Source organism: Macaca nemestrina, chromosome 13 (genome assembly GCF_043159975.1).
Source record: "Macaca nemestrina isolate mMacNem1 chromosome 13, mMacNem.hap1, whole genome shotgun sequence".
NCBI lineage: Eukaryota > Metazoa > Chordata > Mammalia > Primates > Cercopithecidae > Macaca > Macaca nemestrina.
In genome coordinates, this window is record NC_092137.1 from 64,466,446 (window position 1) to 64,489,817 (window position 23,372).

The following is a 23,372-nucleotide window of genomic DNA, read 5'->3' on the forward strand; positions in this document are numbered from 1 at the left end:
AAATAAACTTTAGGGTCAGGTAGACCTGGCTGCAAATTCCAGCCCTGTCACTTTGCTATACGACCTTGAGTAAGTTACTCAGCCTCTCTGATCCTTACTTTCCTAATCCATAAAAATGGGAAGAATTTTTCCTTGCTTCTCAGGATTGCGAAGAATTAAATGAGGCAGCATATGTGAGATCTCCCAGCACTGTCTCTTATGGAAAGTTGGTCCTCCCATGTGTTGGTAATAATTCTTTTTTTTTTTTTTTTTTTTTTTTTTTTTTTTTTTTTTTGAGACGGAGTCTCGCTCTGTCGCCCAGGCTGGAGTGCAGTGGCGCGATCTCGGCTCACTGCAAGCTCCGCCTCCCGGGTTCACGCCATTCTCCTGCCTCAGCCTCCCTCCTGGGACTACAGGCGCCCACAACCGCGCCCGGCTAATTTTTTGTATTTTTAGTAGAGACGGGGTTTCACCGTGGTCTCGATCTCCTGACCTTGTGATCCGCCCGCCTCGGCCTCCCAAAGTGCTGGGATTACAGGCGTGAGCCACCGCGCCCGGCGTGTTGGTAATAATTCTAACCACCACTTATTCAGAGCTTACTATGTGCTGGCACTGGATTAAGCAGGATACAAGCATTATTTTAATTAGTCCTCACAGTAACTTTGAGGATGGTGTTAATATTTTCATTTTGCTCATGAGGAAACTGAGGTCTAGAAAATTAAGTAACTTGCTCAAGGTCACACAGCTAGTTAGAGCTAGGGCTCTAACTAGAAGATTTGATCCCGAGTCTTTGTGACATGGAAGTGGAATTCTTTGTTCCTACTGTGCTGCCTAACTTTCTTTCATTATAATTTCTTTGAAACTGGCCGGCAGGGTGGCTCTCACATCTGTAATCCCAGCACTTGGGAGGCTGAGATGAGTGGATTGCCTGAGCTCAGGAGTTTGAGACCAGCCTGGGCAACATGGTGAGACCCTGTCTCTATTTAAAAAAATTTTTTTTGTTGTTGAAACTTTGCATAGAAAAGGACGTAAAACTTTAGGGAAAATGTCTTTCAATCACTCACTGCTGTTGCAATTATTTAAAATAGAATCTGAGAAATATACAACTTTGAGTAATTGGGAGCTTTTGAAAGTGGGAGAGTAAATAGTAGAGGAATGAACATTTGAAGACCATACTCATTTTTATTTTGAAAACTTATAGGAATAGTGATCTGGTAGAAAATTAATACATTTAATCAAGGCATGCAGAATGTACAGAGACTTTTTTGGTAACACTTATTCCAGTGATGTAGTAGGAAAATATTCCTAAAGGCACAACTCAACTTCCAGCAGACATCTATAGAAATAGCAGCATCAAAAATGTATACGATTTATAAAATTTGGAAAATTTTCTGAAGATCTTAAGTAAAAAATTTAAAATTAGTAAAGTTTTAGAAAGTATTTAGAAAATTTAATATTAGTAAAGTTTTTAGTAAAGTTTTTTAGAATAAATATAGAATAGGTGTTTGTTGGATTACATGAAGGATGAGGCATAAAATGCCCAACATATCCAGTCATTCAGAATCTGAGGCAGTATCCAGGGCTTAATTAGGAGTTCTGGCATTTCCTAAATCTATTCGTTCCATTAGTTATCCCAACACAAATGTCTAGAAAATCTTCTACTAAAATATTCAGGTTGATTATTGGAAGCTGTCATTACTGTTCTCTTTGAATGAAAATATTTAAAGGATTTGTTCCAGAAAATGCAATCTAGCCAGGAACTCTGTCTTTAAGGTGGGACTGGCATGGCTAGTCCCTACAAGCTTCCATGATCCAAGTACAGATTTACTGTAGTAAAGAAAAATCTGAGTCAAATGTCTGAAGAACAGGGTGTGATTTAGCTAAAAGTGCCAATTTTGTTACAGCATGTTTGGAAAAGTTGCCCCCGAACCGGCTGTCATGAGTATTTCTTACATTAAAATAATTCCCACTGAACTTTTTGAAAGTAAATAGCTGGTATCCAAGAATCTCCCAAAATAAGCCATTGGAAAGTCTCATGAGGACAGGAATCTTTGTCTCTGGCTCTCACCATAAACCCGTGTTGACTGTGAAATGAGAGGGAAATTATCTCTGCCACAGTTCAGCCATACCAGGAGTCTGGCTTTGTGTTTGTTCTTACATTTGAAAGCTTTCCCTTAACAAACTCTCAAATTCCTGGATGTTATAGGAAACATTCTTCAGATAAGTTTTGGATAATAACCTTGATATGATCCAAGTTGTATGCGGCAAATATAAACCTGCTCCAATATTATTATTGCATCTCCTAAAACTCCCTATGGATTTGAACTCTAGCAGAGATAAAGCAGACCCCAAGATGGTCTCAACTAGACAAATGTTGAATAGAACAATTGCTGCCTCCAATTGCTCTTGACACAAGTATTTGGTGGGGTGGGGAGGAGGACAGGGTGTTGTTTGCTATTCATGGACAGGCTCTTTTCTTTTTTATTCTGCAGACAATGATAACTAATTAATACTGCAGTGTCCTCAAGGTAGGACACATGGGTCAGATCCTCTGTACCTGGACTTCTAATCATCTCAGATAAGGAGAAAGAGGAAGGAGCAGTAGCCACCTGCCTTTAATAGATTTGTTGCTTGGTTTTCTGGCAGGGCTCTGCCAGTCCACTTTGGCTTGGGTGTGGGGTGGGCAACTTCTCACCAAGAGGTCCTCAGGAAGAGAAAGTCTTGGGAGGAGGGGCAGCGTGATAGATGAACCATCGGGTTGAAAAATCCAAATATGTTCATCCTTGGTCTCATCTTTAATGTAAGCAGTTGAGAAATTAAGTTGCTCCCGCTGTGTTAGAGTGCCTCAGTTACCCCAAATTTAACCATCAGCAGAGAGCACACGTACATCCTAGGGGCTGCTGCTAGCAGCAGATGATAATGCTTTTGCATACATTTCTAAGCACAGTGTGAAATGAGTCCCTAGTGGGAGGAAGCATGACCAATGAGTATCAGATGTTCAGGCTTTCTGTGTGACTCCAGCCAGGGGCAGGGCTGCGGGTAGGTTAAGACAGGGTTTAGGGAAAGAAAGGAATTTGAAGGCAACCAGAGCTCCAGCTTAACCAACCCCACAGTATAAAATGCATAAAGAGGCAAGTGGGAAGGAGGATGAGTGGGAGGCAGTGGGATAAAAGAGTGGGGGTTGGAGGGTGGGGAAGATCTTTCCAAGCCATATATGAGAGCTCTTGTTAACTGGCCTGACCACTCACCAGCTGGGTGACCTTGAGTATGTTACTTAACTTTTCTGGGCCTCACTTTCCTCATTTGTAAAATGAGGATGATGAGTGTACCTAGGTCATCAGATTCTTAATGAAGTCCAAATGAATACATGTAAAATATTCAGGTCTGTGCCTGGCAAATGGTAAGTGCTCAATAAACATTAGCCCTTAGTATCCGTGGCTCAGGCTTGCTTTTATGGTGTGGTTTCATTAGTTTACCTACAGTTTGTACTAAGAGAGGGCTCTTTTGGAACATGCAGAGAGTGTTTTGGAATACCCAGAGAGGCTCTAGTGGGTATTACTTCATAGTTTGAATAAAATGTATGCTTGTTCGGGGAAAACTTGGAGATCCTTAAGAAATGTCTTTAAGAAGGATTACACCTGCCACTGAGTGTGAATTATTTAATTTAGTGTTTCAAATAAAAGAAAAAAAGACTTTCCTTACATATGTACTCACTTCATAATATAATAGGACACTTAGGGTCTCCCTCTCTGGTTTACTCAAAAATAAAAAGGCAATTAAAGAACTTCACAAAACATTCAGTTTCAAAAAAAAAAAAAAAAAAAAACACTGAGGCGGTGCATATCTTGAGAGCATTTCCTTTCTTCTGCAGGAATGCTTTCTCATTAGATCTCAGTTCAGCCTGCATCTGGGGGTTGGGAGGGTGCTGGTTTGAAACAGACCTCTCTGTACAAATCTACAAAGAGATATGATTTTGAAACCCACCAGAGGGAGAAAGATGGTATGAACTTCCAAATAACTACATGGTCAAGAACTCACAGGACCTGAAATTTGACATGTGATCAAGGCCAGCACAGGCCTTTGAGAAACACAGACAAAAGTTATTGTAAAGGTGATACATTAACTGGTTCAGTAAGAGAAGGAGGGCAATACTGTTTTAAAAATGTTTTTTTGGATTATTTAAATCATAAGGGAGTGAGGACTTACTCCCTTATGAGATAGCTAAGAGTAACCTTAAATGTTAAACATTTAAGGCTAATTGAGATAGCTAAGCTTAACCTGTTTAGGGCTAATCTTAGGTATCTCCTTGCCAGAGCAGTCAAAACAGTTGGTACAAGGTCATTTTAGATATAAACCAGAAATAGTATGGAGGCATAATTATTATATCGAAAATACAAATCACAGCAAACACATTTTTCTAGAGACTCAGTTATGGTTTTGGTCAGGAAAAGAATCTTTGGTGTATTTTCACTAGACTCTAGCTTCATGGGTAACCTAGGGACTAGTACTGAAGTTACTGGAAAGTCACTATTATTTGGTGTTTCTTCCAAAGTCTATCATTAATATGTCTCTGACAGAAATTAACTCTGCAAAAAGCACTGTGGATAATCTGGGTTTTAATCTAGGGTTTTGCAAGTTCATACACATGACAGTGGCCTAAGGCACAGAAGGACCAAACTGAAGTGGGTTGTTACTAAATTGTTTGCATTCAACCTTAGTTTTCTTCTTATTAAAAATGTTTTCAGGGCAAATAATTGCTAATGCTTCATAAATAGAAAAAAAATTACACATCAAATTGCTGTAGTTCATAAGGAAGGAGAGAATTAAAAAGAAAAAGAAGTTGAACTCTATCATCTGAAAGTTTAGGATCAGAACCTGGGAGCTCGGATCTTGCGCATCAGTGACAGTGTGATCCTGAATAGATAAGTTAGCTTCCCTACATAGGAAGCTGAGTAAGTAACAATCTTTCTGTTACACATTAGGAATACTTTGTGAACATTTCTACTGTGTTTACACAACACAAAATAAAGTGATTGCTGATTATTTGGTTTAGGTGATCAGTGAAGGTGGCCGAATCAGCCAAGATAAGCCTGAGACTCATTGTCCTTGACTTGTCTGCCTTGATTACTTACATGGGTCTTAATTAGCCAGTGGATTGCAGATTTCCTTTCACTTTGTGCTCAGCAAATTTGATGGCAGAGTTGTTTTCCTCCTTGGTGGAAATGAGCAATATTTATATTGCTGAGGTCTAAACGACAATTTTTAAAGATGATTAAAAAACTAGAGAGTGGGAAATTTTAGTTTACTGAACCTCTGCTTTCTTTTTCCTTTCTCCCAAAAGGTGGCTCCTCATTTCCTTCGGTCACCTGTTTCGCTTCTAAACCAATGACTCTCAAATTTGAGGGAGGATCAGACTCACCTGAAGGCTGGGCCCCACTCCTAGAGTTTCTGATTCAGCGGGTCTGGGGTGGGACCTGAGAATTTGCATTTCTGACAAGCTCCCAGTGATGCTGCTGCTGCTACTGGTCCAGGCACCACAGTTTAAGGCCCACAGAGGGAACTGGCCTCCTGTCAGTTTCTGAATCGCCCCTGTGGCTGGAGATCCACCCACAGTCTTCATCTCTGCCTTGGGCTCTTGCTTCCTTCACTGCCTGTCTCCACTTGGATCCCAGGCTTCTCTGGGAGCTCCCAGCTGGGAGCTAACATGCAGGAGGCCTAATTCCCCCCACCCCCTCAAACACATAACTTATATGTTTTTAAATGAAAGGATAGAGAACAAGGGGGAATTACAAGCAGGAGTGAATAATGTGAAACTGAAGCTAAATATAATTGCTCTGAAACACTGTTCCTCAACCTTTTTTTTTTCCTTATCACCCTTCCCCCAAAGAAGACCTTTAGACATTTTTTTTTTTCCTAATTGCACTCCACCCCACCCTTTACTCCACTCATGAAATTTAAACTCCACAGATACACTGTATATTTGCTTATTTACTCTGGCCATTTGGAGGGCCACAATCCATTATAATATCTAAGATTTTGTTCATCCACCGAGAACCAATATTTGCCCCCTTGGAGATGATAACATTCCTACTGACAAATGCATTTTCTAGTCAAGCAAGGTAAAGTCAGTAAACAACGGAAACTGTTTATGGGTTCCTCTGTAGGCACACTGCCCTTCTCAACCTTGCTCCAGCATTACCAAGGCTTCTCTTGTCTCCTCTGAGAATGGCTTATTCTTCAATTTTCTTAGTACTGCTTCTCTGCAGCTCTCCTTTTCAGAAAAACCCCATCCCATTCTTTTACCCTCAGGCCTAGAAAGTGATAGAAAGGGGAACAATAAAGCCACTTAAGAGATCTACAACTCTCCGTTTTCCTTCTTAGTTCCTTACCAACTGCCTTCACGGGTGAAACTCTGCCAAAGGGGGATATTATATTAGAATCGGTACCAGATGCTTCCCTCCTTTTGTCTGACCAGGTAGTCTCATGATACCACAACAGCATTTCCCAAGGTCTGAGTTATTCAATTAATAATAACCCCATGGGGACTTTGTCAGGATAGTCAGTGGGAAGCTCCAACCCTTCAGGAAAGGTCCCCTCAAGGTTTCTTCACTGCTGAGATGTGCAGAAGTTTCTCATTCTCCCTGCAAGCTTTGGATGGGTGAATATGAGAACGTCTCCTTCACCTCCTTCTCCCCACCCACCCCTTCCTCCCCACACACAGACACCACAAACACACACATGCAAGCATGCACAAAGAAAAAGCAATAATTCTCAGAGACTGAATAATCTAAATTCAGGGCAAGAAACCTTTGTTTCTTCTAAATACAACTGGGAATATTTGTCCAAATTCCTGTGCCCACACGGGAGATAGACTTTTACATTTTTTATGCAGAACACTTTCAGTTCCTTTCTCCTGTTGCCAGATAATCCCCTAACTCCTGCTGTGAGAAGCCCATTAGAACATCTTGCCAAACAACAGAACTCTCTACCCCAACTAGAACTAGAGCTGGAAATTAGAGCTTTTTCTTCACTTGGCGTCATTATTTCCTTTATTGAGCTCTAAAGTAGAAGAGGAAGCTTAGGCCTTGTCAGCCTCCTGCCCACAGTAAACACCTGGAGAGATAATGGCAGGTGGTGTGCTAGGAAAGTATTGTGCTGCCAGTCACATTTTTAAAAAAATGGAAGTCTGTTTCATTGGGATGGGATATGTACTTTTGTGCCTCTTCTAAATGGAAAAATGGAATAAATATCACTTAATTCACTGGATAAGATCTCATATCTAGCACAGTTGATGGATTACCAGCCAAGACTCAAAAGAGGCAGATGGCAAATGCTTGGGCCGAAAACCATATCTCTAGCAGATCGGAAACGGTGGCTCTATTACAATAGCATTGGCCATGTTAGTGACTCCTACTTCCAGGCCTGGGAAAGATGTTAGAGGTATCCTAATTGAGGCTGCTTGTCTATACTGAGGAGTGACCCAGAGGGGCACAAACTGATTTGTCTAGGGTCAGCCAGGTGAAACGGAAAAGAGCCAGAGCTCAAAACTAAGATCTTCTGATTCCTACCTGGATTCCTTCCTTCTTTCCTTCCTTCCTTCCTTCCTCCTTCCTTCCTTCCTTCCTTCCTTCCTTCCTTCCTTCCTTCCTTCCTTCCTTCCTTCCTTCCTTCCTTCCTCTCTCTCTCTCTCTGTGTCTCTCTATCTCTCACAGGGTCTTGTTTGCTCTGTTGCTCGGGCTGGAGTGCAGTGGTGAGATCTCAGCCCTCTGCAACCTCTGCCTCTTGGGCTCAAGCGATCCTCCCACCTCAGCCTCCCAAGTAGCTGGGACTACAGGTGCACACCACTATGCTTGGCTAATTTTTTCTTTATTTTTTGTAGAGATGGGCTGCCCAGGCTGCTGGATGTTTCTTTTTACCACACCAGGACACTTCCTGCATTTCCTTCTTCCTTTGTTTTAAAGTCAGGATTATGGTTTCTTCACAGATATTACTGATATGTGTTAAATCTACAACAGAAAACCTGAAAGGTTTGTCTGGGTTTAGGCTCCAATTTCCTGAAGATTTAAAAGGAGCAGGATGACCTTTTTGGCTTATGAATCAGAGTGGAGATAGGAGAGACCAAGAAGGAGACCTAGCGGTTTAGGACAGCTTTCCTATGTTTTCAAGAGCCTCAGAGCAAGAACCCCAAAACATCTTCCTATGGCTGCCACATGACCAACATGGAAACTAAATAAGGAAAAAAGGAAGCCAGGGGTGCGGGCAGGACAGATTTCCCTTTCCTTCTCGAGTTCCTCATCTAGCATGTGAAACTCTACAAGCAAGATTCAATGACATCAGCATCTTTGGTGAAAAAGTAGACAGAAGTGGAGGGGTTACAAGAGAGGAATTAGAGACCTTGACTTGCCTGATGAATGCAACATGGGCATCCCACAGCTTACTTAGTGGAAGCACCATCTGAAGATGGCCTCAAGTACAGGATTGGAGCCCAGATTAAGCTGTAACCTGACCTAATTAAAATTTAAAAAATAGTAAGCTTTGATTATGTGCCAGGGAAGTGTTGTAGGAAATAGACAAATATGACATGGATTCTGATTTCAAGGGGTTTATTATTATCTAGGAGAGAGAGAGAGCTGTACACAAACTACTAAGATGCAAGACAGAATGTGACTGTGCTATTAAAAAAGTTAAAAACAAAGTTCTCTGGGAGCCTGAGGCTATGGTTGCAAATGAGCTCTCAGCCAGTATCTTGTGCATCTGGGCCACCATCAGATGTTAGAGAAGGCAGAAGTGAAGGGCCCATGCTAGGGAGTAGGTGGAAGTAGTTGGGGGATTTGGTGATAGAGAGGTTTTCCGTTGGCTGAAGAAGCAACTACTTCTAACTAGTCATTTGTGATCATTGAGGTCAATTTTCAATTTTAGTTTATGTATTTGCATTCCTAATTTTGGTGAAATCCCTCTTCCTGCTCACAAATTTGTGCTTGTAAATGACCAGTTGCTCTTTTCACTTGGGCAGTTAAGCAACAAAAGGATTGCATGTGCAAATTCAGGGGTTTAGAGATAAACACAATGGTGTTAGTGGTTGCGTAACCCCAAATCTGGAAATGGAAAAACTAAGAGACAACTGTGAAAATCATTACTAATGTTTTCTTTCTGAACTATCAAGAATAGATGGGGTAGAAAATTTCCTTAAACAAAAGACATGGTGATTTTCTTTTCTTCTGTTTTTTGAGATGGAGTTTTGCTCTTGTTGCCCAGGCTGGAGTGCAATGGCACAATCTCAGCTCACTGCAACCTCTGCCTCCTGGGTTCAAGCGATTCTCCTGCCTCAGCCTCCCAAGTAGCTGGGATTACAGGTGTGCACCACCATGCCTGGCTATTTTTGTATTTTTAGTAGAGACAGGGTTTCTCCATGTTGGTCAGGCTGGTCTCAAACTCCTGACCTCCCGGTGATCCTCCAGCCTCGGCCTCCAAAAGTGCTGGGATTACAGGCCTGAGCCACTGCACCTGGCCAGGACATGGTGATTTTCTAAGTCGCTTATGCCTTGTTATTTGAGTCAGTAGGGTCAACATTAAAAATGAAAGAATACAACAACAACAAAAACCCAAATCACAAGATCTGGAATATTTTTGACCATTCCATTTCAGTATAAATGGGTCTAGAAATAAAGCCTAGGCACACCCCGGATAGCGAGTTTGAGGTTTTGCGTGGCAGAGATGGCCAATGATTCACCAAAACTTTACCCTCCTCTTTCCGTAGCGGAGTTGTTGCTGGGAGGTGGCTTCTAAGATGGAGGCTACATTTTTTAGCATGTCGTACCTTCCTGACTCCTTGCATCCAGGTGGTCATTGATAAAATGTGACAGAAGATGTGCGTGTCTCTTTTTCTAGGCCCAGACTTTTAAGAAGTGGGTGGGGGCATCTTCATTTTCTTTTCCCCATCTGCTGGCTGGATGCAGATGGGTGGAACCACAAGATGGAAATAGCCTGGGTTTGTTTGTTTGTTTGTTTGTTTGTTTTTGCTTTGTTTTTTATTTTTTGTTTTTTGTTTTGAGACGGAGTCTTGCTCTGTCGCCCAGGCTGGAGTGCAGTGGCGCGATCTCGGATCACTGCAAGCTCCGCCTCCCGGGTTCCCGCCATTCTCCAGCCTCAGCCTCCGGAGTGGGTGGGACTACAGGTGCCCGCCACCACGCCCGGCTGATTTTTTGTATTTTTAGTAGAGACGGGGTTTCACCGTGTTAGGCAGGATGGTCTCCATTTCCTGATCTCGTGATCCGCCCACCTCAGCCTTACCCGGGGTTTTTTAAATAATCACACGGAGGAAAGGTGCCTACAAACCAGGCGCACTTGCATTGAAGTATTACATGAGTGAGAAACAAAATTCTATTTTTAAGTAAATTGTATCTGCTACCTGTAGAGCTACAGGGGTCTTCTGTGGTGAGCTTCTCTGGAGGAAGAGCATCCTTCCTGTCCACTGATGTTGGGCTTGGCCATCTGACCTTCTTTGGCTAGTGGACTGTGAGCAGACATAATGTAGACTACATTCCAGCAGAAGCTTCAAGAGCTATTGCATGACTCCGCGATGATTCTTTCTCCTGTTCTCAGAACAGCATTTAACCTGGATCCCAGACACAGAAGTGACATTTAGGCTGGATCCCAGATGAAGAAGACAAGTGGAGCGGAGGGGCAACTGACACGTAGCCAACATATTCCATAGCGAAACATAAACCTTTGCGGTTGATATGAGGATTGCTTGTCACTGGAGAATAACGTGGCAAAAGCTGACCGACGGATTGTGCTAAACCACTGACATTTTAAATAGTTATCTAGGCTAGCATTTGGTGTTACCCTACCAAACTGGAAGGATTGAGTGTGTGGCAAACTGGGGAGTGGGTAACAGTGAACAAGATACCATAAAACATTTTTGTTTTAAAGTAAAATTAAAACAATGCAAAATACTCTAATGGAATTAAAAGTCGTAGTAAACCAGCCTAAGCAACATGGCGAGACCCTGTCTCTAAAAAAAATACAAAAAAATTAGCCAAGTGTAGTGGCATGCACCTGTAGTCCCAGGTACTCAGGAGGATGAGGTGGGAGGATCACTTGAGCCCAGGAGGTTGAGGCTACACGGAGCCCTGATTGTGCTACTGCACTCCAGCCTGGGTGATAAAGTGTGACCCTGTCTCAAAAAAATTATTAAATATTAATTGACAAATCACAACCTGGTAAAACTGCAGACCAATAAATTCATTTTCAAACACAAATTGAATAACGCATCATTAAGGTAGTGGACCACTCTTTGGCTCCACGGAGCTATCTGACTTCGGCCAATTGAAAGCTCTTGGCAGAATCTGAAGAGGTGGGTGGATTGATGCCTAAAGATAGAGATGATCCTATAAAGATTCCTCTGTTTCTGCAACCCCAGTACAACCTGACTCTGCCCATAACCCCCTTCATGGAATGTCACAGGAGAAGCATACCAGAAGGGTGCAGATAGGCTGACACAACAAAGTAGTCTTTAAACTTGTCATTTTTGCAAGAGACTGAACCCTTCACAGGGACTAACTACTGAAGAAAAGGGCTGGGTCATTTTGGAGCTCAAGGACACTTGGAGATGGCATACCTTGTGAATGTCTGGAGATGGGATGTGGGAAGGGGTAGAAAGAAAAGCTTGTGATGGAACCAAAGTGATACAACTGCCCAGAGGCCCTAATCAGCTAATACCTGGGGATCTTGGGCAGGTTACTCTTACCCCTCACTTGATCAACAGGATAGTTATGAATAAGAGATGAGTAATTAAAAAAAATAATTTTAAAATGTTGTCATAAGAAAAAAAAATGAAAATATGCTCCGGTAGATTGAAAAAAAGTCTGTCATATTTTTTTTTCTTTATTTCATTATGATGAGGGAATTTATTTCCATAAACAATAAGTTTATAAAAAAATAGTGAAGACATAAAAACAGTTATTCATAAGCTAGAGAATAATAAGGTCCTTGGTGATGTCTGATTGAGTTGCAGAAGGCATGAGGTTGCCACCAACAGCTCAGTCACCTCCATGCTCTCCACCACAGGAATGTGGGATAAGGGGGTCTTGTCATTCGCGGTGCTACCCAGCTCTTTTAAAAGTCGGGTTGGCTCTGTCACATCATACTCTGGCTGTGGTTTCACTTGAGTGACACTGTCACTTCATTCAACATATTCCATTTGGCAAATATCTTCCATTTTTACCCTAGTGACAATCTTCTACAATTACTTAACATGGCAGCCTCTTTGCGATGTTAATGGATATTTTCTAAACAGGAAAGGTGGATGGTGACAAGGACCTGGCTTAGCTCCTCACTGCACATCATATCACATCCCATTTTGGCTGATCATCAAAAACACTCCCAAACCACGCCATCAGCTCTAAACTTTATTTGAAGCAATTTATGTGGAAAGTTAACTACATTATTATGAGACTAGTCTTAATTTCTTCCTTGTTTCATTAAGAAATTAAATGTGTGAAAATTAGGAGGTTAGTGTATCATGGGAGTTGAAACCGTGGCAGCAGTATGTAAAGTCTATGTCTGGGAATGGTTGAGGCCAAGAGTCAGACCGTGCAATGATTAGTATTGCGGACTTCAGGGAATAAAATGGATCTAAAGAGAACTAGGCTGCCAGGCACAGTGGCTGACTCCTATAATCCCAGCACTTTGGGAGGCCAAGGCAGGTGGATACTTGAGGTCAGGAGTTCGAGACCAGCCTGGCCAACATGGTGAAATCCTGTTTCTTCTAAAGAAAACCACAAAAATTAGCCAGGCGAGGTGGCAGGTGTCTGTAATCACAACTACTCAGGAGGCTGAGGCACGAAAATCATTTGAGGCTGAGGCACGAAAATTGCTTGAACTTGGGAGGTGGAGGTTGCAGTGAGCCTAGATTGCCACTGCACTCCAACCTGGGCAATAGAGCGAGACTCTGTCTAAAAAAAGAAAACAAAAGATAACTAGGCAATAACTTTTGCCCCTTTCTTTCAGTTCTTTCACTTGTAAGGCACTTAGTAAAGTCCATTTAGTTACTACCAAACATGCATTTAAAAGTGTTAAACTACAGTCAAAGATTTTATTCTTTTAAAATGCATTGAAATATTTTAAAATACAGCAAAAGATAGATTTATTTATTTATTTATTTATTATTTAATTTTGAGATGGAGTCTCGCTCTGTCGCCCAGGCTGGAGTGCAGTGGCACGATCTCGGCTCACTGCAAGCTCCGCCTCCCGAGTTCACGCCATTCTCCTGCCTCAGCCTCCCAAGTAGCTGGGACTACAGGCGCCCACCACCGCGCCCGGCTAATTTTTTGTATTTTTAGTAGAGACGGGGTTTCACTGTGGTCTCGATCTCCTGACCTTGTGATCTGCCCGCCTCGGCCTCCCAAAGAGCCACCACGCCTGGCCAGATTTATTTTTTGAATACTAAATATTGGTGTCAACATAGCACAATTATTGTAATTCAAACTTCGTATTTTGTTGGAAATGTTTTCGCATTTATATTACTACTGTGTACTTCCAGACTGACCTTTCTTTTTTCCTAGAAGAGCAAATTGGAGTTAGAGGTGAGGGAAGTGGCAGAACAGGAAGCTATAAAATTGATGAACAGCCTGTAGGGACACAAGACACTAAATATTGATCTTTGTTCTTTCAGTGAGGACTCTTGCGTTTCTAAGAGTGTCATTACAGCCATGGCGGTATTGGTTCATCTGATCTGCTGTTCAGCTGTGGTTGCTCTCAGCATTGAAAGGACGCTTTGTTCATGGGGTCAGCTGACGACCAGGGAGTTTTCTAAAGTGAGACTTATAGTGAGAAAATTCCTCTCTATGTGTTATGTGAGATATTTGGGGTATGTAGGACTGTGAGGCAAGGAATACAGTTTGCTTTTAAAAATGACACAGCTAAAAAAGATGGCATAGCTTATATATTCAAATTAGTGTTATTCTTCCAGGAATCATATTGGGAGACATGAACTTATCCTAGTAAAGACACCATTTTGCAAAGCATTTTGGAACTCTTTATCTTAGAGTTGCCTTTAGAACCAAGGTTAGGGTCTGTAGACCCCTTGGGACTAAATACTTAGTGTTTTACTTCAATTTTTAGCCACGACACAGAAGATTGATTATTTATTTTTCTCCCTTCTAGATTTAACTCCAAATAACTTGGGATATTTAAAAAAATTAAATCTATTCATTTACTCATTCATCCATTGATTCATTTTTTCAATAAGTACTCATTGAATGCCCCTGCATGTCAGGCTCTGTGTTAGAAGTTGAGGATTCAGTGATGCATAAGACAGAAACAGTTCCTGCTCTCTTGGAGCTGATATAATAGGAAAGACAGACCAAAACCACCCCCACCACAACAGCTAACAAACAAATTAATAAAACACTTCAGAGTTGGAATAAGAGCTATGAAGGAACAGATAAGGGACTGAGCTAGAGAAATAACAAGAAGAGAAAGGTAGGCTGGGTTGGAGTGGGAATGGTGACATTTAAGCACAAATTCAGTCTTAAAGGAGGTATCTTTGCCACCACTGGGAGTATTTACATGAATAAACTTTAATTTCGAAGGACAAATTTCTCCACTGTGTAGATATCTTTCTTTCTTTGCAACTAAGAAGTTCTCTGTGGGTGACTTTTTTTTTTTTTTTTTTTTTTTTTTTTAAGATGGAGTCTCTCTCTGTTGCCCTGGCTGGAGTGCAGTGGCGCTATGTTGGCTCACTGCAAGCGCTGCCTCCTGGGTTCACGCCAGTCTCCTGCCTCAGCCTCCTGAGTAGCTGGGACTACAGGTGCCTGCCACCGCGCCCGGCTAAATTTTTGTATTTTTAGTAGAGATGGGGTTTCACTGTGTTAGCCAGGATGGTCTCGATCTCCTGACCTCATGATCCACCCGCCTCGGCCTCCCAAAGTGCTGGGATTACAGGTGTGAGCCACTGCGCCCGACCTGGGGTGACATTTTGAGGCTATGTGAATTTCCTGTTTTCTGACAACATTTTAATGCCAAAAGATTTACCCAGTTTCATAGCTACTAAGTCACAGAACCATGACTGTGATAGGAAGCTATATCTCCTATTCTCCGTCTCATGTACTTCCACCTGGCCACACTTGTCCCATTCATGGTACATGGACATTTCAGGAGAGGTTTGGAGAAGTCAGGGTGCTAAGAAAATCTAGGTGCTATTTAGACCTTTATAGTTTATTAAGTGAATTCAATAAGAAAAGTTTCATTAGAAGTTCTCATTTTGTGGGAAATAATTAGATTTCCCTTGATGTGGCTAAGGAATAAATGGCAATACTACTAGATAAGTAAATTATTGCTATTGTTACTCAAAAGAAACAGATGTATGACCAAGTTTCCTGCCCCCAAATATTCTTAAACAAGCTTGGATCCTGTTTCCTTTGCCCTTTGTCACTTTGATTGCCAGTGTAGATTTACTGGACAGAGACGCTATGCTGGGCATGAGTAAAAATATCTTTCTGTAGAATCATTAACCATAACTTTATATCACGTGGATTAATGTTCACTTTTTTTTTAAACCAGGCTGGACGTGGTGGCTCAAGCCTGTAATCCCAGCACTTTGGGAGGCCGAGGTGGGCGGATCACTTGAGATCAGATAGAGACCAGCCTGACCAACTTGGTGAAACCCTGTCTCTAATAAAAATTACAAAAATTAGTTGGGCGTGGTAGTGTGTGCCTGTAGTCCCAACTTCTCAGGAGGCTGAGGCACGAGAATTGCTTGAACCTGGGGGGTGGACGTTGCAGTGAGCCGAGATCGTGCCATTGCGCTCCAGCCTGGGTGACAGAGCAAGACCTTGTCAAAAAAAGAAAAAAAAAACCACACACACACGGTGGTGGCTTTTATGTGAATCAAATTCCTTTTACTGAGTCTTTCTAACCCTTAGGAGCTGTCCCAAAGACTTCCTGTGTCAATGTAGTCTGTGGGGTAATTGAATTAGGATAATAGGGTTGAAACATTTCATAATTTAATGAGTTTGTGGATTTCTTATTCCCAGAATTAAAAAGAACCTCTATGAATGGCAAATTTAGTAATTATCAAACTGAACAGAATTTGACTCTATTTAACCAACTGGCACACACTCTGTAGATAACAGCATGATCTAGTATTTATGAAGAGCCTATTCCCCCTGCTCCTACCCTTAGACACCAGAAATTCATTAAATGTAAAGCCTTACATAATTCTGTAAATAAACTCACTAATCTGGAATGTTCCTAGCCTCTAAATTAGGTATTAAAGAAGTGATATCATTCTTTTGGGACAGGCCTTTGGCTTTCCCTAAATGTAGTGGCTAGGTATGGCCCAGAACACAAACTGGCTACAGTTTGATGGAATTTAATGAATAACAACAACAACAACAATAATAAAATGCCAAGTCCCCTTAGTGTGAGAGCAATAAACAATTGAATTCTTGGGAGAGAGATGAAAATAGGATCTAGTCCTTAAGTGGCCTACGGCCTACCAGATTCCTTCTGGCCTTAGGTTACATACATTTGGGTTGATTTGGATTAGAAACATGAAAGTACACATTTTGCCTTTAATTACAAATTTTTTTTCAGTAGTACTCTTGCTAAATGTCCAAAGAAATACAGAGCTAGACAATAATAATAGCTTACATTCATGTCTCAAGTGTTTTACATGGATATCTTTTAACCCTCACAAATAACCCTAGAAGGGATACTATTATTATTTTCCCCTTTGCAAGATGAAGAAACTGGGATCCAGATATGCTAGGCAACGTCCTGTGGAATAATCTGGCTGCAAACTCAAACAAACAGAATGACTGCAGAGTCTGAGATGATAAGGACAGGTGATACCATCTCCCAAACTCTGCTGCCTCTCCACTAAGGGGTAGCAGATTGATAGCAAGACTCTTTCATAGGAGGATCACTAAGTGTTTTGCTTGAATGTAATGATAACTTCCCCCAGCAATCCTTCTGTGTGGTTTATAGTTTTGTTTTGTTTTTGAGACAGAATCTCACTCTGTCACCCAGGCTGGAGTGCAGTGGCGTGATCTTGGCTCACTGCAACCTCCACCTCCCATGTTCAAGCGATTCTCCTGCCTCAGCCTCCCAAGTAGCTGGGATTAAAGGTGTGCTCCACCATGCCCAGCTATTTTTTTGTATTTTTAGTAGAGATGGACAACCTCTGTGTTCCAAGTTCAAGGGATTCTTATACCTCAGCCTCCCGAGTAGCTGGGATTACAGGTGTGAGCCACTGTGCCCTGCCTGGTGTGGTTTAAAAACCAAGAACTGGGCTGGATGCAGTGGCTCATGCCTGTAATCCCAGCACTTTGGGGAGCCCAGGTGGGTGGATCACTTGAGGTCAGGAGTTTGAGACCAGCCTAGCCAACATGACAAAATCCCACCTCTACAAAAATAAAAAAAAAATAAAAATAAAAATTAGCTGGGCGTGGTGGTGAGCACCTGTAATCCCAGCTTCTTGGGAGGCTGAGGCAGGATAGTTGCTTGAACACAGGAGGCGGAGGTAGTGAGCCAAGATTGAGCACTGCACTCCAGCCTGGATAACAAAGTGAGACTCCGTCTAGAAACAAAACAAAACAAACCAACAAAAAACAAAACCAAGAACTGACTAGAGGTCCATCAAATGGAAAAATGATTTGTGTTAAGGCACTCCTTGCAAAACTGGCAGATAGGGGCAGAAAGAGAAGAGGCTCTTACCTTCACTTGTGGGACTTCACCAATGGCCAGTGCTCTTCTGAACTCCACATAGTGAAAGACAAATAGCATTCTTTCCAGTCAGTGTGCTCATTTGCTACTCCTTCTGTATTTCTCCCTAGGGGCTAACATTCCTGGCAAAAAAAATTAAACCAGGATCATAGCCATAGAAACCAGATTATAAAATTGCTTCCTATCTGAATTCATATTCTAGCCTTTCTTTAGTACTTTCATAAACCATCCCAGACTGATAGAATGATCTTTTTTATGACTCATGGATATATTTTACTTTGCCATTTTTATCCTCTTTACTTTGAGGCAGAAGATCAGATGATGAAGAAGATTCACCCTGTAGTGCTACATAAGATTTTATTTTACCCTAACATGTGGACTATGGACCTAAAAAAAGAAATATGTTCAGCTTAGTATTATGTATAAGAAATACTTTTTAAAGTTTTATAAAAACATAATCCAATGATAAAATATATTCATTTAAAAAGCATTTGTTGAATTCTTTCTAGGTGTCAAGCACTGCAGTAGATTCTGAAGATACAAAAATAAATAAAACATCATTCCTGCCCTCAAGACACTTACACTCTTATGTGTAACATTGTGTGACCATCTGTCTGGGCCTTCCTAAGACAGTCTTAGTTTACACCTGTTTTCCCAATATAAGTATAAATAGCACCCCCTTTCACTCTCAAGTGTTCCTTTTTAGATGATAAATTATATATACCCTAGTAATAATATTTCCCACTAGATGATGTTTTTAAAATACTTGTAATTCTTGGATATAAATAAAAAGTACAAACAGTGAAGGACCAAAAATGTACTTGACACTCTGTTTTCATTTTGAAATCACTATTTCTGTCACTGAGTGTCAGTTTAAGTCAGTTCATTGGGAAAATGTGAACTTGGTTCACATTATTTTTGTTGTGGTTTTACATTATTTTACAAAATGCAACTGCTGTCCAATCTCTATAGGAAGGAAGAAATGAATGGCTAGAAAACTTAAGAAGATGAGAGAATACTGCAATAAATGGAGATCATAGTATGTATCATATAATATACTCAACTCCAGTTTTGGTACAGGCCAAAGGTGAATAGGGCACAGAGGTCTTTAAGGGGAAGAGCAGTGTCAGGTAGAGCAGCCAAAGCAATGATTGAAGGCAGTTGTTGTCAAGGACCTCTGATCTTAAAATTCAACGTGGTATGTGGCTTTCCCTCAGACTCTGGTTTCTACTCCATTTCTAAAGACACTCAACTCAATGGTTTTTAAAACTATCCGTGATGTTCTTTTGTGAAAGGTTGGTGTTTGCAGAACTTCTCATTACACATCATTCTGTGTACTGTTGTCTGAATATGTATACGTATGTATTTTGATATTGAAGACAGACTATTTTTAGTTTCCTTTGGATATGTTTGGAGAAACTCCTAACTGTTGCTATGCTGCTATGGAAACGGTATCCACGTATACTGACATGTTTACAATGATTAAAACACTATAAACTTTCCAGGGCAAAGGCAAACAGCTTACTTCTATCAAAGTTGCTCCATGCTTTCCTTTTTTTTATTAGTTTATTTATTACTCTCAGCCCCATGTTGGAATCTGTTTCATCTGTGCCTGCATTAAAGAGATTTTTTTTTTTTTTTTTTTTTTTTGCTGATGTGCATATTCATTTAATTGATTTCACATTCACAACTATAGTGGCGCTGAAAGCCTGTGAAAAATGTTCCCTGAAATAAAAAATATTCCTTGTTAGGAATTAAGAATTGAATACCTGCTAGTTTTCCAGATGAGAAATGGAAAGAATACTTCTTGAGAGTATGTTGACAATCTATCTAGAATTTTCAAGTGTAGGAGACTTTGAAAGTAGCTTAAATGTAATGATTGTAATTATTATTTGTGTATACAAAATGAATTTAAGGAGTATTCTAATTGCTAGGAAATATGCAAACCTAAAAAGGAGGTTTATTGCTTTTCTTCAAGCATAGGAAAAATTAGGTGGCTGAGAATCTTTATAATTTTTGGAGAAAAGAATCTTAACAAAGCCACAGGAATGAAAGTGAATAAGAACCTGTTTGTTTGAAGACATCAGAAAAGTGGTTTTGTCAGGGCTGTTTTCTAGGAGTCAAAAAATATTTGAAAGTAGAATCTATAATTGTGACTCATACAGCAGTGGGTCCTGATTACATAAAAAGGCACACACGCTCTAGTAGAGCATATTTTTTAATAGAAATTTAAACCCAGAGTACTTTCTCCTTTAAAATATCTTTTCCAAAATTTGATACCTATTTTGCATAAGTATACAGTAAAACAAATTTAGGCTGTCATGATGGAGTCTACTTTCCTCTCTCTTCTACTGAAATCTCCTTTTTGTCATCTTCTTGAAATGGTCATTTTAAGTCACACATAAAAAACAAAACAAAACACCAAATAGAAGTTCTATGGGAATGGAAATGATTCACGGAGAGCTGGTTGCAGCAGGGAACTGGGCCTCGCTTGCATCTGGAGATCAGGGCTCCAGTACTTCCCCCTGACCCAGGCCCCTTTCCAGCAGTGTTTATATGCTTTCTCTGCTTCAGCTGATCAGATGATATTCCATTCTAAGCCTTTCATGGGACAATGTTTATGTGCTTTTTTTTCTTCTTCTACTCTGTGGAGAGGATTCCTCCCTGCCTCTTGGAGCTTAGCAGCACTAAGAAATATCATCCTAAGGTCACATTTAGATGAAAACCCAGTAAAACGTGATGGACTTGCTACAGCAAGTGACCGTGAGGGACACTCACAGTATGATGACTGTGGCTTGCTAGTCTAACATGGGGACAGGAGTGAGGGTGTGTCACAGGAGGTCCTAATGGGGAGGCAAATCTGCTTTAGCAGCAGCTCATGTCAAGAGGCTGGGTGTTGCGGCATTAATTCTCCTGGGTTGGGAGCCTGGGGAAGGGGGGTGTCAAGTGGCTCTGGCAACTGGACCCCTTCGGGATTACCCTCAGGATCAGGATGAAAAGGGGGAAGTCAGGCAGGGGCAGCAGCACGGTTTATGCAGAGAGCACCCCAGGCAGCCATGAACTGGCTTGCTCTGTTCAGATTTCTCTTACACAGCAGTTTTCCATTTCTGTTCTGTGGCCTCTGAGGGAATTTCCCAAATTAACCTTCACTAAGCTTTCCTGAGGGACTGTTTTTCAGGGCTGGTGGGGGAATTTCCCCCTTTTGACCACACTGTTGCCGGGAGACTTACTGCGCTCTTCATCTGGGGATTTTCTCACTGGCATTTTGCTACTTCCTGTTTCCCAAGAGTCTCTGCTCTCTGGGAACTGAAGAGTTATCAAGAGAAGGGGACAAACAGCCTTTGGGAAAAAGGGGAGGAGGGTGTATTTAATACAGTGTTGCTTTTCTTCCCCTCCTTTAGTTCTTTGCTATAGTAACATTGGATTTGAAAATCAGGCCCAGGGAGCTTGCTGAGAGCTTTGGATTGATTACTCTAAAAGTTCCACAGGAACTTGAGTTTTACGGTGTAATCACAAATCACATAAGTGATTGGTTTATTAGAATATCCTTCCTCTATTTGGGATGGATAGAAACTCCTGTGTTAAGCCACTAAAGAAATCATTACTCCTTTTACTTAGTGAAAATGCACTACTACTTGTTGAATGCTTCCTGTGTGTCAGCCATGGCACTGGGGCTTTGCATACATTTCTTATTTGATAGGGGCAACAACCTGGAGGAGTAGGGCTTATTCAGACTCATTTAATAGCTGAGCAAACCAAGCCTCGAAGAGGCTCTGAGAGGTTAACTGACAACCACATTTTCCTGGCTGGTATTAAGCAAAGCTCCAATTCTGTGGGTTCCCAAAGCCTATGCTCATGTTTACTCAGCTATAAATTTGCATCGAATTGGGGATTTGTTTCATGGGTCTTTTAGGTGCTATTATCAGGAAAGCAGTGAGAAAGACCCCGAGAAGAAGCAGATCCCCAAAACCAGGGGTGAAAATATTTTAGGGAGCAGTATTGATAGTCCTTGGCTTAACCCTGTGCACCTGCCAGGCCCTTTTGCCGTGTCACCTGGAAAAAGCTGCTGAATTGAAAGGTGACAGGAATAAATATATAAAAGAAGCTTCAATACCAATTCATTAGTTCTTTCTCTTAGAGAGCCTTTCCACTTAACCACTGCTGTCACCTTGCTACTTCCTACCTTAGCTTTGTACATTTTATCAAGGGTATTAGAAATAATTCCCCTGGGGACAGGTCCCAGAATCCCTCTGACCCTGCTCTGTGGAAGTTGACATCTAGAGAAAACAATGTTCTGGAATTGCCCTACCTCCTTGACTCTTGATGCTCTTAAGCCAGATGAGTGTCTGTGCATGCATGTGTGCACATGTATCTGTGTTCTTGTAGTATGAGGTTCTTAGGGGGATGAATTATTAGCCACAGTAGACCTTTGCAAAGTTCTCCAAGTATTAAATATTTTCACTTCCACTGGAGGAGTGACCAGCATACACGAGGGTGTTGGAAGCAGCATGGGGAGTGACGTGGAAGTTCCTGGGAGTTCCTGAGGAAAGGGGGTGCAAAACATGCATTGGTGCCTCTTGCTTCCTGTACACTTTGCAACAGCTCTTCCTCTCCAGGGTCTGTCTAGGAGGGCTCCTAGCTGTATCGTCTTCATCCACATAGTGAACTCTGATAAGCACGAAATGTTGAGAGTTTACTAGTTGCCTAATAGTTTACCTGCATTGACTTAACTTGATCCTCACCCATGAAGATAGGCAAAATGATTCCCTTTAAAACAAAACAAAACAAAACAAAACAAAAACAGTGAGAAGATCAAGGCCCTGGAGGGTTAAAATGGCCCAAACCTACCTAAGTAGTAAGTCAAGGGGTTGAGATTCAAATATTTGTCAGTCTGATTCATAGTTGTAGCTTTATTAGGGCCAGGGGTAGGTGAATGGAGTAAATCTTATTTATTTTTTAATCACTAGGAAACTATATCACAGCCTTGAAGTTGCGAATATATGGGCTATGTTATCATTTCAAATAATCAGGCGGTAGAAAGAGAGCAAGATCCTAATCAGCACAATGCCCAGGCCAGGGAAGGAACGTGGCGTGACCTGGAGGCCCCTGGCTTGACCAAAAGTGGTATTTGGAAAAAGGGGTGCTGACCCTCTTTTGTACTAAAGGGGACATGGTTTTCTTATCTTCACTGTTTCCAAGGCATCTTCTTAGTGGTGGCTCTGCAACTAGAGAGGGCTAAACAAGCAATGCCAGGTTTAGGCTTTCATCCCATGCTGTTTGAGAAAAAAATAAGTCTTCCCATATCTAGTACTTTACAACACTTTGTAATTAAGCAGCCGAGAATCTGTCTTTCAGTGTTTATACCCAGTCACTGGTACACATTATAATCAAAATCCCTTTTCCCTTCAAAGCAGAGTGTCACTGCCTTTTCCACTATTCTCCTGCAGAAGAGCAGGGGAAGGAAGCACCAGGGTCCATCATGGAGGTGGGAGAAAAGTTCTGCTTCCCATGCCCAGTGTGATGTGTGCCTCTCACGTACCTCTCGGGGTCCAGGCTGAAAGATGTAATGTGCAAGAACCTTGAGAAAAACACAGCTGTGTCTTGGTGGCAAGAAAGGCACTTCCATCAGGAGTCTGTCCAAGTTCTAATCCTTACCCTTCTCT

General features: G+C 41.4%; 2 long non-coding RNA genes across 3 annotated transcripts in view; one reads left to right on the plus strand and one right to left on the minus strand.

Moving 5' to 3' along the window:
• Positions 1–23,372, plus strand: part of LOC105465141 (uncharacterized) — an 80,913-nt gene that overhangs the window by 10,064 nt on the left and 47,477 nt on the right. The window lies entirely within an intron of this gene.
• LOC139357878 (uncharacterized) lies at positions 1,135–21,952 on the minus strand. Its single transcript, XR_011611813.1, has 6 exons — positions 19,776–21,952; positions 19,479–19,574; positions 17,701–17,831; positions 8,384–8,486; positions 5,112–5,227; positions 1,135–1,806 (listed from the first exon to the last, which is right to left on the minus strand). It is a non-coding gene; the product is annotated as an uncharacterized lncRNA (long non-coding RNA).